Genomic DNA, 16,640 nt, shown 5'->3' with positions numbered 1-16,640 from the left:
ACACGTATTGATTTAGTATTACTCCTGACACGCTAGAAACGTTTTAGGTTATTTACTTGATTTTTAAAGTATTGCGCAACATTTGTGATGTCTGAGCTAGTTACAGCGGACTGGCTGGCACACAATGGAAAGATTGATGAGAATTTTATAAGGCGTGAGTAGGCTGCTTCCCTACAATATGTAACACCCCACCTGTCAATTATCCGATTTTGGCCGGTGTTCACCCCAGATAATTGACTAACAGATCAACAGAGAGTGCAAAACTGCCCCAATATCGGACAATGCAAAGAATGCAATAAAGCCCTGTGACTCCTGATTGAACTATGGTGGCAGGGTTGACATTGATTGATTCAGAATTGATCCCTTTTAATTAAAGAGGGGTGCACATTGATGTTATATTCAGCTATTGAACACCAAATGCAAATGTTGAACATAAAATTAATTAAGAAAGTGACTTTGGATTTCGACTACTTGATTGATAACAGATGAAGTCGATTAGCACAAATTTATTTTAACTCACAACCTTCAATCATCATATTACATGACTCTCCTAACAGGCAGTGGGAATAAATTGCGTTTACGTGGAGTAAAGCCCGATAAATCAAAATTAATTCCTACCGACTGACCCAGGAGTAATGCGAAGTGCGAGAAGAAATCTACAATACATGTCTCATGAAACCCTGGTGGAAACTTTGCCAACGTGATCCAACAAATTAATCTGTAGCTTAACTCAAGCTGGAGTGGGCGCAATATCACCAAATTCAGTGTGGTGGAGCGTCATCGTTATGCGGACTTCAGCCGGCCTCGTAGTGCTGCAAGGCTGCGCTCGTCTATTCACTCCTAGCTGTCTTGCTCAGTACATAGTCTATCTCCAAGCTCAATCGTTCCGTTTGCTAAGTCTTAAACTGCAGAGATGCTCACTCTCTCTCAGGCAAGCTGAGTAAAGAACGCCACGTCTGCACTCTAGGCAAGCTGGAAATGGATAAACTCTACGGAGAGTTATGCCAGTCAGCTCTTCCCCTCGGTTTCCCATCCAGCAGAATCACTTACGCCAATTGCAGCGCAAGTCGCGTTAATTATGCGTCGCTTCCCAGCACCGTCCAATGCCTGCTCCGGGAAGTGAACAAATTCCCACAAAATTTGCCCTCCTCTCAACGTCTGCTATTTAGCTCCTCCCAGGCCACCCATCAAGGTTAGCATCTGCATAAAACACCAATTTTTCCGAAATTCTGACTCCGAGGAGAGTACTTCTAATTCATTGGTCCTACGTTCCCATCTGAGGCCAGCGTATTTCATTCTGTCGCTCTTCACCTGATTTACTTCAGACTCTGTGGACTGCGAATTCAGCGTGAAGTTGTTGTAGTCACGAACACGCATATTTCGGCCTCTGTTGACCACTCCCGCGTAGCTTTGCGCGGCTTTCTCGCATGTTTCACTGAAATTGGGACGATGGACATTTAATAACAGGCGTACAAGTTCTCCATCTGCTTCCCAGTACACCAGCATGGGGTCAACCACCTCCTCACTGTCACTCATCTTAAGGCAGCTGGAGGCCGTGTCCTGTTACCACTTTCTGGGAGTTTGAGCTCACCTAAGCTGCCTATTGTCGCTCCCTTCATATAAGGAGCACAGTTCTTGTGTGTGTGTGAAATCTTATGGGACTTAACTGCTAAGGTCATCAGTCCCTAAGCTTACACACTACTTAACCTAAATTATCTTAAGGACAAACACACATACCCATGCCCGTGGATGGACTCGAACCTCCGCTTGCATCAGCCGCACAGGCGGGCATAGTTCTTGCCAGCTTACATACCGTACTGTGAACAGCCATTTTCGGCCGGAAAATGTGTGGTAATCAGTCCCCCAAGCCAAGGAGCGATTACACTGACGCTCTTTATAATACCTCCTCAGGCGTTTTTGTGTCGACTCTGAGCGGTGCTGTGCGTAAAGTGTTCACCTCGGTCACCCATAAGAAAACGGCGCAGTTTCAACACTGGTTGATGGCCATAATGGGAGACAATAAGGAGGTTTCGAAAAAGTGATCATTTAATTTTGCAGCACAGTGTATTCTAATCCCGTTGCGAAGGAGTCTCTTACAGAATTTGATTAAAAAAAAAAATACTCTGGTTTTATTAGAAACAGTCTTTCGGATCCCATTATTGGTAATTCCCGGACTTCATCAATTTCTGTTTCAATGTTTTTAGTATTTTCATCTTTTGTCTCCCAGTTTACTGCATCAGTCTATTTACTACATCAGTAAGTCACAGTGTCTGCCATACAGTATTCACAGCCAACGTTTATTGAACATTTAATTACAACTACAGCCAGATGAGCCACTTACCACACTTTATATTTTTTCTGCATTTTTGTCAACCTTTGAAAAAGTCCTTCTGAGGGCGATTTAATGAATGTTGCACTTATGTCAGATAAGCTGCGTAATACACTAAAGAAAGAAAACTGGTAGGCATGTTTCTACATCGAAAATATTAAGTCTTTACGCATTTAGTGCCAGTAACATAAGAATGGTGCTTGTGACGCCATTATGACGGTGCAAATGAAGTTTGCTTTCTATACACGCTCTAACGATCGTTAGCGTTCGTTACCTTTGCAATTGGACATCTTTGTCGATATGAGCTCTGGAAAACAATAACGCTGTTATCCCCAAGGTAACTTAATCTTTTGATCAAAGAGTTGATCTTAGTCAAGAATACCTTTAAGGTGACAAAGACGCTTTTAAAAACACCCCAGTAAATTTGAACGAGGTCATGTAATAGGGCTGCGAGAAGCTGGATGTTCCTTCTGCAGAAAGACTTGGAAATAATGGCTGTGTAGACGATGTGGAATATTGTACACCTTATTTTAGATCTATATGATGATGCTAGGCTGATTATATTTATATGTTTTGACGATGCCATTATGGCCTCATCACGTTAGGACATGGTGTAAAAAAGATCTGAGGATGGTCATTACGGACTGAAATCGGTCATCATCTAAAGAATTCATATTGTGATCAAAGACTGGAATAAAAAACATTTGACAGTATTTGAACACTGTATAGGCGACCATGTCGCAGTTTGTGAAGCCTGAGAACAGTGTTTGTGAAGTTGGAAGTTAGCATTGTTCGCTGCAAAAATCATACTGCAAAGTCGTTACGAACTCGAAAAGCAGTGGCTAGAAGGTCCTGTTCCTTACACAACTTGTAGGGATGACGATGATCATCATCCAGAGTTCTCCAAACACTGCTAGAACTAGCTTTTAGAGCATGACGAACGGCGTGAGCAACTGCAGGAATCAATGTGGACATGAAGTGAACGTACGCGTTGGGACACTGTGAAAGGTGGCTACACTGAGTCACAGCGCCAGAGATCGCGCCAAAGAGTTTTATTCCGCCGCCTCCACTGGCAGTGCTTGTTCAGAAGGTGTGGTGGTTAGTGCTTTGCTGAGGGGATGTTGATAGCTGTATTATTTGAGGCCATGTCGTGTGCAGTTGTTTTGATGGACTAGACAGCAGATGTTGTTCGAATGGGGATGTTGTAATGATCAGAGTGTATTTTTCGTCAATATATGAAGGTAAAAAAACATTTTTTTTGTTTCTTTTTTTTTAATTTCCTAACTAACAATGTCTCTTGGTCACAGGTTCAGTCAACAAAGCATCTAGCTTGTGTTCATGTATTAGAGTGTAATTCGGGTTTCTATGTGCAGTTATAGTATTTCAGTTTTTTTAATTAATTCAGTGTAAATGGTATTTAAAATACCTTGTCTTCTTGAGGAAGAACCGTGCCAGATGTGTACGTTGAACCACACTTCCACACACAGCACAGTTACACTTGTGCTTTGTTGTTTCGTAGTTTTTGTTTCGTACATTTTATAGTTGCTGGGGACTTTATTAATTAATTGTGTTAACGGAAATTTTCTTTCATTCTTTGTTGTTATTCTATCCAGTCAGATTGCAGAGTAATACTAGTAAGGGCCAACCGGTGCGAGACTTCGTAGCCGGACATACAGCGACTAAAATTAAAATTATTTGCATTAAATTTAATTAAGCCCCCATGCAACTGCGGCGAAATTTGGCGTCGATGGACTATGGCATCAGACGACCGAGGCGAGTGCCTGTACTAATAGCACAACATCGCCTAAAGCGCGCCTTCTGTGTCCGTGACCATATCAGTTGGACACTAGACGACTGGAAAACCGTGCCTTGTCCACATGAGTCCCGATTTTAGTAAGACCTGATGGTAGCGTTCGAGTCTGGTGCACTCCTCATGGAGTCAAGTTGCCAACAAAGCACTGTGCAAACTGGTGGTGGTTCCATTATGGTGTGGGCTGTGTTTACGTGGAATGCACTGGGTCCACTGGTTCTACTGAATCCATCACTGACTGGTTTAGGTTATGTTGGGTTACTTGGAGACGTCTTACAGCCATTCATGGACTTCCATGTTCCCAGACAACGATGGAGTTTTTATGGACGACAATGCGCTACGTCACTGGGCCACAATTTCACGTCATTATTTGAACAACGTTATGGACAGTTCGAGCGAATGATTTGCCCACCCAGATCATCCGACCTGAATCCCGCCAAACATTTAAGAGACGTAATCGAGAGATCCGTTCGTGTGTAAAATCCTGCAGCTGCAACACTTTCGCAATTGCGGACGGATGTAGAGCATGGCTTCCAACGACTGTCAACTCCATGACACATCGGGTTGCTGCACTACGCTGGATAAAAGGAGGTCCGACACGGTGTTAGTTTGCATTCCATGACATTTGTCATCTCAGTGGATGTCTACGTCAGGCAAGGAATAAATTTAGTAGCGAACTTCAAGAAGTAAGTTACATCTGTCATCCCACGCTAAGACCATTGCGGCACAAGAGTGACACATCTGAGAAGTTCGCTTGAGAAATGAAAGGTACCTAGTGACTGGAAAAAAGCGCAGGTTATTCCCGTTTTTAAGAAAGGCCGTAAGACAGATCCACACAATTATAGACCTATATCGTTGACGTCAGTCTGTTCTAGAATTATGGAACAAGTTTTATGCTCAAGATTTATGACGTTTTTGCTAAATGAACATCTGCTCTGTAAAAATCAACGTGGATATCTCAAACAGAGTCCCTGTGAAACTCAGCTCGCTCTGTTCCTCCATGGGATCCACAGCGCAGTGTACAGCGGCGCTCAGGTTGATGCTGTGTTCCTTGATTTCAGTGATGCGTTTGACACCGTCCCGCATTGCCGTTTAATGAAAAAAATAGTAGCTTGCCGCGTATCAGACCAGACCTGCTATTGGATTCAAGACTTTCTTGCAGATAGAACTCAACACGTCGCTCTTAACGAAACTAAATCGACAGATGTAAATGTAATATCCGGAGTGTCACAGGGAAGTGTGATAGTACCGTTTCTGTTCACAATATATTTATATTTTTTTTGTTGGTCATCAGTCTACTGACTGGTTTGATGCGGCCCGCCACGAATTCCTTTCCTGTGCTAACCTCTTCATCTCAGAGTAGCACTTGCAACCTACGTCCTCAATTATTTGCTTGACGTATTCCAATCTCTGTCTTCCTCTACAGTTTTTACCCTCTACAGCTCCCTCTAGTACCATGGGAGTCATTCCCTCATGTCTTAGCAGATGTCCTATCATCCTGTCCCTTCTCCTTATCAGTGTTTTCCACATATTCCTTTCCTCTCCGATTCTGCGTAGAACCTCCTCGTTCCTTACCTTATCAGTCCACCTTATTTTCAACATACGTCTATAGCACCACATCTCAAATGCTTCGATTCTCTTCTGTTCCGGTTTTCCCACAGTCGATGTTTCACTACCATAAAATGCTGTACTCCAGACGTACATCCTCAGAAATTTCTTCCTCAAATTAGGGCCGGTATTTGATATTAGAAGACTTCTCTTGGCAAGAAATGCCTTTTTTGCCATAGCGAGTCTGCTTTTGATGTCCTCCTTGCTCCGTCCGTCACTGGTTATTTTACTGCCTAGGAAGTAGAATTCCTTAACTTCATTGACTTCGTGACCATCAATCCTGATGTTAAGTTTCTCGCTGTTCTCATTTCTACTACTTCTCATTACCTTCGTCTTTCTCCGATTTACTCTCAAACCATACTGTGTACTCATTAGACTGTTCATTCCGTTCAGCAGATCATTTAATTCTTCTTCACTTTCACTCAGGATAGCAATTTCATCAGCGAATCGTATCATTGATATCCTTTCACCTTGTATTTTAATTCCACTCCTGAACCTTTCTTTTACTTCCATCATTGCTTCCTCGATGTACAGATTGAAGAGTAGGGGCGAAAGGCTACAGCCTTGTCTTACACCCTTCTTAATACGAGCACTTCGTTCTTCATCGTCCACTCTTATTATTCCCTCTTTGTTGTTGTACATATTGTATATGACCCGTCTCTCCCTATAGCTTACCCCTACTTTTTTCAGAATCTCGAACAGCTTGCACCATTTTATATTGTCGAACGCTTTTTCCAGGTCGACAAATCCTATGAAAGTGTCTTGATTTTTCTTTAGCCTTGCTTCCATTATTAGCCGTAACGTCAGAATTGCCTCTCTCGTCCCTTTACTTTTCCTAAAGCCAAACTGATCGTCACCTAGCGCACTCTCAATTTTCTTTTCCATTCTTCTGTATATTATTCTTGTAAGCAGCTTCGATGCATGAGCTGTTAAGCTGATTGTGCGATAATTCTCGCACTTGTCAGCTCTTGCCGTCTTCGTAATTGTGTGTATGATGCTTTTCCGAAAGTCAGATGGTATATCGCCAGACTCATATATTCTACACACCAACGTGAATAGTCGTTTTGTTACCACTTCCCCCAATGATTTTAGAAATTCTGATTGAATGTTATCTATCCCTTCTGCCTTATTTGACCGTAAGTCCTCCAATGCTCTTTTAAATTCCGATTCTAATACTGGATCCCCTCTCTCTTCTAAATCGACTGCTGTTTCTTCTTCTATCACGTCAGACAGATCTTCACCCTCATAGAGGCTTTCAATGTATTCTTTCCACCTATCTGTTCTCTCCTCTGCATTAAACAGTGGAATTTCCGTTGCACTCTTAATGTTACCACCGTTGCTTTTAATGTCACCAAAGGTTGTTTTGACTTTCCTGTATGTTGAGTCTGTTCTTCCGAGAATCATATCTTTTTCGATGTCTTCACATTTTGCCTGCAGCCATTTCGTCTTAGCTTCCCTGCACTTCCTATTTATTTCATTCCTCAGCGAACTGTATTTCTGTATTCCTGATTTTCCCGGAACATGTTAGTACTTCCTCCTTTCATCAATCAACTGAAGTATTTCTTCTGTTACCCATGGTTTCTTCGCAGCTATCTTCTTTGTACCTATGTTTTCCTTCCCAACTTCTGTGATGGCCCTTTTTAGAGATGTCCATTCCTCTTCAACTGTACTGCCTACTGCGCTATTCCTTATTGCTGTATCTATAGCGTTAGAGAACTTCAAACGTATCTCGTCATTCCTTAGTACTTCCGTATCCCACTTCTTTGCGTATTGATTCTTCCTGACTAATGTCTTGAACTTCAGCCTACTCTTCATCACTACTATATTGTGATCTGAGTCTATATCTGCTCCTGGGTACGCCTTACAATCCAGTATCTGATTTCGGAATCTCTGTCTGACTATGATGTAATCTAATTCAAATCTTCCCGTATCTCCTGGCCATTTCCAAGTATACCTCCTCCTCTTGTGATTCTTGAACAGGGTATTCGCTATTACTACCTGAAACTTGTTACAGAACTCAATTAGTCTTTCTCCTCTTTCATTCCTTGTCCCTAGCCCATATTCTCCTGTAACGTTTTCTTCTACTCCTTCCCCTACAATTGCATTCCAGTCACCCATGACTATTAGATTTTCGTCCCCCTTTACATACTGCATTACCCTTTCAATATCCTCATACACTTTCTCTATCTGTTCATCTTCAGCTTGCGACGTCGGCATGTATACCTGAACTATCGTTGTCGGTGTTGGTCTGCTATCGATTCTGATTAGAACAACTCAGTCACTGAACTGTTCACAGTAACACACCCTCTGCCCTACCTTCCTATTCATAACGAATCCTACACCTGTTATACCATTTTCTGCTGCTGTTGATATTGCCCGATACTCATCTGACCAGAAATCCTTGTCTTCCTTCCACTTCACTTCACTGACCCCTACAATATTTAGATTTTGCCTTTGCATTTCCCTTTTCAGATTTTCTAGTTTTCCTACCACGTTCAAGCTTCTGACATTCCACGCCCCGACTCGTAGAACGATATCCTTTCGTTGATTATTCAATCTTTCTCTCATGGTAACCTCCCCCTTGGCAGTCCCCTCCCGGAGATCCGAATGGGGGACTATTCCGGAATCTGATATATATATATATATATATATATATATATATATATATATATATATATATATATATATAAATGATCTAGTAGAAAGAGTCGGATGCTCTTTAAGGCTATTCGCAGATGATGCAGTTGTTTAGTCCACGGTAGCTACGCCAGAAGATAGTATGAATTTGCAGAACGACCTGCAGAGAATTGATGAATGGTGGAGACTCTGGCAGTTGGCCCTGAACTTCAATAAATGTAACATACTGCGCTCACATAGGAAAAGAAATCCACTACTGTACAACTACACTATTGATGACAAACAGCTGGAGACAGCGTCTGCCGTAAAGTGTCAGGCGTAACTACCCAAAGTGAGCGTAAGTGGAAAGACCACGTGAAACAGATAGTGGTATAAGCAGATACCAGACTCAGATTCATCGCAAAGACCTTAAGGAAATGTAACTCTTCCACGAAATAAGTGGCTCTTAAGGCCCTTGTTCGCCCTATTCCTGAGTATTGTTCATCTATCTAGGATCCCTATTGGGTAGAACTGATAGCGGAGATAGAGAAGATCCGATGATTAGCGGCTTATTTCGTCATGGGATCGCTTACCTGGCAACAGAGCGTTATGCAGATGCTAAAAAACTCCATAGGCAGACGTTGCAAGAGAGGCGTTGTGCATCACGGAGAGATTTACTGTTGAAATTTCAGGACAGCACTTTTCAGGAGGAGTCGGACAACGTATTACATCCTCCCACATACATCTCGCTTATTGACCACGAGGAGAAAATTGGAGAAATTAGTGGCAATACAGGGGTTTACCAACAATCATTCTTCCCACGCACTATTCGCGAGTGGAAGAGGGTTGGACGGAACAGATAGTGGTACCGATAGTACCAGCCGCCAAACACCATTAGCTGGCTTGCGAAGTATGATGTAGATGTGGAAGTCTCCTGCAGACACTGTTCTCCTGTGGTCTGGATGACAAATGCATCACAGTACGAGAGTGAAAGGGTGTGGCTACTGGAAACGTACTTCAAGGTTGGAGTACGACAGATGAACAGTTCTTGCTGGAAAAACTTCTAAACTGCGCACTGATGGGCCGTGAAATTTGGCGGTAAGACCTGATGGTAGCGTTCGAGTCTGGTGCACTCCTCATGGAGTCAAGTTGCCAACAAGGCACTGTGCAAACTGGTGGTTTCTCCAATATGGTGTGGGCTGTGTTTACGTGGAACATGAAGCAAATGCAGACTCACACCCTGCCGTAGATAAATGGTGCTAACAATTTGAACAAGTTCGCTCAGTAGTTGCTGATTCTGATCGAATGGAAGGTATTGGCAATGGCCACAGACAACAATTCCTACGCAATCGAGGGATTAATTCGCACCAGTCGCAGATTTTCCTATGATCAGGGCGTTACATGGCGGTTCTCCAATGGCTCCGTGACCAACGAGCGGATTTCTGTCATCGAGGTTCGACTATTGTTTACAGAGACTTGATAACTGTGTTGAAAAACAGTGCATGTACATTTGGCACTCTCAAGTGTATTTCAGACAAAGTGAAAGGTTACTTATCCTGTCGTAATCATGTGTAAATTAATTTTCGAAGTCACCTTGTAAGAGATCCATAACTAAGGATTTTATTGCTAGCGCACTCGAGCAGATGTAATTTCGATGGATTGCTCACGCACTGCCTGGGATATGTAAACTATAATAGAATCGCAGACCAGAGAGCAGGGTCGGCTGCAGTAGGAGTTGTGTCGGCAGTAGTGGTGGCAGCTCGCAGTCGGGAGGTTGGGGCGGTTGTGCCTGAGCGATGCAGTATTAGATAGAAACAGCCGCACGTATATTTCATTTGTTACCACTAAATCTGTACTATTGTTATATCAAGTCCCATGTAAATGTTTCAAAAATTCTTTTAATAATAATCTTTTTTATAAAATTAATCTTTTGACAATCATTCATCTGAATTTAAAGAATTTACTAATTTGTGCAACCCATGGTCATCCCGATTATCGTAAAGAAAACTAAGTTTTTTCTCTTTATACGTTAGAAATCTAGCGGCCAGCAATGCACTGGACTGTGCCAGAAAAATTTCTTATAGGAGCAGATATATGCGCGTTATCTGGCGACTTGTTTGAGGTAAGAATTTTCAATTTATTCAGAATGATCTTTCAGGGCCATGATGCAGCACTGCTGACGTCCAAATTTACCAGTTTAGATTCACAGTCCGTTAATTATTGAAAGGTTTTATATGACCCACGTTTTTTATTTGGAGGTCAGCCACGTTTTTATTCCGAGGTTACGGAAATAAACTGTTGTGAGGTTACACTAAATGTGAATGATATAATTATTTTTTCTGTTGGGAGGTTACAACCTTGTATGATGCAGAAGTAATTTTTAGGAAGGCTGATGCGCCTTTTTCTGCATTTTGCGATTTAGAAGGCCTGTGCTGATACTGACCCATTACCGTACGTAGCCCAAGTTTCATGGAGCTCAGTTTTACATAGCACTGGAGGGCTGGCGGTAGCGCAAGAGAAATTAATCGAAATTTTTTTAAAAAAATGTAAGAGCCACGCTAGTGCACACCATTGTAACTCAAGGCATGACCTGTTTGCGGGCAAGGATGGGTGGTGCTGCAGCTTGCTCGATAAACATTCCTGTTCTGCCCTTTTTAAAACCAAACGAGGATAATCGATCCTGAAATAATTTTTCAGATGGAATACGAGGGCTGTACAGAAAGTAACTTACGATCGGTCGCGAAATGGAAACGACTATGAAAATTCGACAAAGCTTTGCAAAGATGTGTTGGGCAGTGACTCTAGTATGACTCTAGGTAGAATTCTGTCGCTCTTTTGATTCCTGAGCTCTTAGTGAGCGCGTAAAGATGTTATAGAAAAAAGTGTCTCCCGCCAAGTACGAGGGCCTGGTGAGAATTTTCCCCTGAAGCTATGCAACCAACATTACATAACTGTCGTGCGGTTTCTTCTTCAAGACAATTCTCAGCCTCATTCTGCAGGGGCAATGAAGATGTTCCTGCATAGTCTCAATTGGAAATGTTTGGTTCCCCACAATACAGCCCGTAATAGTCTCCCACTGAGTTTCATCTCTGCTCAAACGAACCGCTGGCTATGAAGACAACATTTTGGCTTAGACAACGAGCTTTAGGCCAGCGTAGAGAATTGGCGGAAAACACTGGCGGCTGCCCTCTATGATGAGGGTATTTGGAAGTTGGTACAACGCTACGACGAATGTCTGAGTCAGAACGGCGACTACGTAGAGAAGTAGCTGAAAGGTGTAGCTAACTGTTACAAATGAAACATTTATGATTTTAACTGTGATTTTCATTTCGCGATCAATCGTAACTTACTTTCTGGACAGCCCTCGTATTATGCCAGTTTCTTTAATTGTATGAATAAATGTGTAACTGCACTATGAGAACAGACTCGTAATAATTTCATTGTTGAACTAAATTAAATCAATTCCCAGCTTGATATTGTTTTGCATGTATGTCTCTTCCTGGAGATTCTCCACTCAGTGTTTCACCACCAGCAATCAATTCAAATCCGTTGAGCTGCGGCATTCGTAGTGTCCTATCTTCTAGGAGTGTTACATCAACGTGATGAAAAGTATTCGTAAATTCGTAAGTAAAGCGTAATTAATCACCGTATATCACGAGGGGCTGATCCGCCAGTATATGAGAAGGCGAGAAGTACTGTGTTGTCAGTAGAGAAGCTGTGGCAGCTTAGTAGGTTCGAACGTGGAGTACCTGAGTGACATCTCCATCAGGGACATGTCAACTTTCCTAAAGCTCCTCATGTACTCTGTTTGTGGTGTGATAGCGAAATGGAATCACCGAGGGGCAATCACAGCTGAACCAAGAGCAGGCAAACCTCATCTGCTGACGGACATATATCGTCGAGCATCGCGAAGAATGGTTGTAACATATAGCACGGAATCAGCGGAAGGAATCATTCCTCAGTCCCAGTTCATCGCTAAGCGCAATGACTGTACTTAAAAGAGTTAAAAATATTGGGGTAGAATGGTCGACCAGCATCTCGTAAGCTACTCAGTTCCGTGGTCAGCGAGAAGCGATGCTTGAGGCGGTGTATAAAGGGACGCCACTGGGAAGTGGACGAGTGGTAACTGGTGATTCTGATGGATGAATCACTCTATACCCGGTGGCAACCGGATCGACGGGTTTGGGTTAGGTGTGTGCCTGGGGAACATTAGCTGTAATCGAGTGTGATGCCAATAGTAACGTACGGAGGACATGGTGTTACAGTATGGAGACGTGATTCGTGGTTATGGTCACGCTATTGTACTTAAGAAAACGTTAAATGGGGAAAGATTTGAAATATTTTACAAGACTGTTTACTGCGAACTGTAGAGGAACAATGCGAAGGCTCTGATTGTTTGCATCAGCACAACAATGGATCCAGTAGTGAGGCATTGCCTGTGAGGTGGTGGTTTGTGGACAACAACATTCCAGAAACGGACTGACTTACCCGAGGTGCAGATCTGAATCCAACGGAACACATTTGAGATGAGTTACGACGATGCCGACTTGTTCCGTATCCCAACGTCCATGATATGCACCGTCTCTGTTTAAGACTGTTGAAGAAGAATGGGTTTCCATGATTCCATAAGCATTCAGACACTTCGTTAAGTGTCCTCAGCTGAGTTCAAGCCGCCATAGAGGCGAAGGATAGACACACGCCTTATTAATGTCCACTAATAGATGTCCGGACAGTTTTGTTCATACAATGTATGCTGGATTATTGCTGTGAAACTTGAGAGGTAGATGAGTATTGCTACTGGAAGTAAAACTATTGGGACGAGTCATGACTTGCGTCTACACCTACATAATGCTCCGCAAGCCACGTAATGTGTGTGACGTAGGGTACTTTCTGTACCACCAACTGAGCCCTCCAACTCTGTTCCACACTTGAACAGCGCGGGGGGAAGAATGATTGTCGGCCAGCCTCTGCACTGGCTCTATTTTCTCGAATGTTCTCCTCGTTGCCATTACGTGAGACACATGTGTAGGGAAGTAAAATTTTTTCCAAATCTTTCAACCCTGTAAAGCGTTCTGTCGAAATTTCAATAGTAAAACTCTCTTGTAACGCCTGACAAAGGAGCTTGCTGAGCATCTCCGAAACGCTCTCGCACCGGATAAACGATCCCGTGACGGAACCGCCGCTCTTCGTTGGATCTTCTCTGTCTCCCTTCTATCAGTCCTACCTGGTAGGGATCCCAGATAGATGCTCAAGAATCGGTCGAACAAGCTCTTTATAAGCCCATTCCTACGTGTCTGGATCGCTCAGTAGAAGATCTGCCTGTGAAAATCAAGGGTCCCGGGTTCGAATTACATTTGGAACCATTGCCACTTCTGTAAGGTGAAGGTACTGAATACTCATTTTTGCACAGTAGTAGCTTTAATCAATGTACTCACTTTAGGATCCACTACTGTCAGTAAACTTTTGACCTCAAAAGTTTTGAAACGACGTGCCGTATACGTCTGCTAGCTGTTTTCGACTGTGCAAGAGCTTAGCAGCGTGCCGCCGCGTTTCATTTCCGTTGTTACCTCGTCCAGACGGCTGACGGCAGCGGAGCGTTTCGCTTACTTTGCGTTAAGTCGCGGGATTACAGCGGTCGGCCACGCGAGCCGAGATGCTCCCTCATACAGTGGCTGGGAGAGGCGCGCAGCAGGCGCCGTCTCTATATCCTCGCGCGGGTTGAGGCGCCACACTAAAAGCAGCAAGAAGAGAAACCGGCTTTTAATAGCCAAGGAAACGAATAGCCATTCGCAGCACGCCGACAAAGAGGGCCGCCGAAATAGACGGGGGATGACTCAGGCGCGGCGCGGTGGGGGCGGATCCAGAGGGGCTGGGAGGGGATTTATAAGGCCATTATTAAACTGCGCTTGTTTTGCCACCCTCTCAACGGAATGGAACACAATTCTCCCTCGGGGAGCTGTGCCGAGCGAAGGGGTGGGGGGATGGGGGGGGGAGAGGCGGGATTCCGAGAGGCTCTGATTGAATCTGCGAGCGCCGCTGCTGCGCCCCGGAACTGTGCGAGGGCGGGACGGGATAGAATAGGATGGGATAGGGCGAATGGGTGGAGGGGGGGGGGGGGCTGGGGCACCGCTGCTCAGATGCGTAACAACGGGATAAGCTGCGTATTTTTCTGCCTCTTTTATTTCCTCGGGTCTCGGGCGAGTCGCATCCTCCTTTGAGCAGCCCGAATTGACATTTAAGCTGTCAGTTACGTCTCCGAGGATCGCACAGACTGAACTGGAGTTCAGCTGCGCGCAATCGGAAGATACCTCAGTTCCTGCACGTCGAATTCAGAAGTACTGTCGTGTCTACTAAACTTTTGTCAACATTTATTGTGTGGATTTACGATCGTCAGATTTTTAAAAAATTTTATTCGAAGCCGAGTTTTAGCCAGTAATGAACCTCTTCAGATGTGTAGAAGCCGCAAGCAGAATGTTTCATCTGTTCATATTATAAATTACAGGCAACTGTCGGATTTTCTCTTTGTACGTTATGGCTAATCTCAGGAACTACTGTCAGCATTTTGTACCGGTTTCCACTAATAGACGGAGTAATTCAAGAGAAAGGTTTCTAAAATTAATTTATTGTTCAATAATAATAACTGTCTACTGTGTCTACTCTTATCTATTTCGTTTATCATTGGTGTTTGTAGTCACATATTGTGGCAATGATGTGGACTACGAACAGGCCAGATAGAGAACGATCTAAGTCGATAAAAGGCACCTGCAGCTCAAAATTTTTAAGGTTTTCGCGGCCATTTGGTGGCTGCTGTCTCGCTTTCTTCGGCTGACTTTTGTTTGGTGATTTTTCCAACTATCGCCAGCACGAGTGGCTGCCGTTGTCACAGCTTCTCCGTCAATTGCTGGTGTGGATTGGTCAATCGTCGGCCGAAGAACCCGTCAGAAGCCAATAGGTAATATGTCAACCTGCAGGCAAGCCCCTACCGCGCCGTAGCGGAGAAGCGAGGCTACTGTCCCCCAATTGAAGCAGCTGATCGCCGCCATTTTCAGGGATGAATCCTAGCACTGGGGTTGTGATTTGAAGTATATGAGACGCAACAAGAGGAAATTGAAGCGCAAATTAAACACAAGCTTGTTTAAAAAAATACTGCGTATTCGAGTCTATTTTAAGAGTATACTTAAATGAACTTTCCTAATTTCCGAAATACGTCTGCACTGAGACGCGAAATTTAAGAATGTGAGGCTCTTTCTTGACAAGGTGGAGCTAGTTTACATCGAGTTATTTGCATTAGATAATTACATGAAACTTTTAAAGTAACAGACAGTACGAATATATTTGCCCCTAACTTCTTTGCCATTGCAATATTTGGGGAAAGTCCATTGCAAGTAACAGCTAACACACTGACATTTACATCATACAGCATTTCAATGGCCATCTCCAATAACATGTCACTGTGAGTAGCATTAATAAGCGAGATTGCTTTACCGTTTACTAAGTTTTTAGCTTTTAATTCTTCCAAAATAGTTGCTAATTTGCAAATTTTCTGCGTCTGTCTTTTGCACTTTTTGTTCACTGTATTTAACTTAGTCTTATATTGCACAATTTTTGCTACCTTCCTTTCTTCAATTTTTTCGAATTTTTGCTTCAGCTTACTTGGACTTGATGGAAATGAATAATTGTGGTCTCCAGTGTAACCAGTAACGTGCACATCCACACACACGTTTTCTGCTGTCTCAACATATCTTGGCTTTGGCTTTGGAGGTTTCCTTGCCTTGGTAACCTGGAAAAAGAACGTTCAAAATTATACACACTGACAGTATTTTCACTCTATTTAACCTAGGCCTATATTGCACTACTTCCAGGACAGTATACCTTTTTTCAAATGAGTTGGAAATTCACATACTGTCGGTATAACATCGTCCTTCAGTTGACGTCTATTTACATAATTTTCCACGTAACAAATGAAGAGAGCAGAGCAAATGATTTGCTGTCGGTTGTAAATTCTCTCTCCGAGTAGCAACTATCCTTTCCAATTTAGAAAATCATTTGTAAGGGGAAACCTAAACAAAAACAAACGCTCACGACGTATTATTTCTCCATGAGAATACTATATACAAGTAATAGAAAGTAACAAACAACCAGAAATGACTGACCTATGAAATGTAACATTTTTTCCGTCTTCGTCTTTGCTTCCATTCTCAATGTTACAATTAAAAGCAGCACACGAACGAACCACGTTTACGCACTGTTTCCCTACAAATGGCGGCTTCTATCACG

Source organism: Schistocerca piceifrons, chromosome 7 (genome assembly GCF_021461385.2).
Source record: "Schistocerca piceifrons isolate TAMUIC-IGC-003096 chromosome 7, iqSchPice1.1, whole genome shotgun sequence".
Classification (NCBI taxonomy): Eukaryota; Metazoa; Arthropoda; class Insecta; order Orthoptera; family Acrididae; genus Schistocerca; species Schistocerca piceifrons.
Note: the sequence above shows the minus strand (reverse complement) of the source record.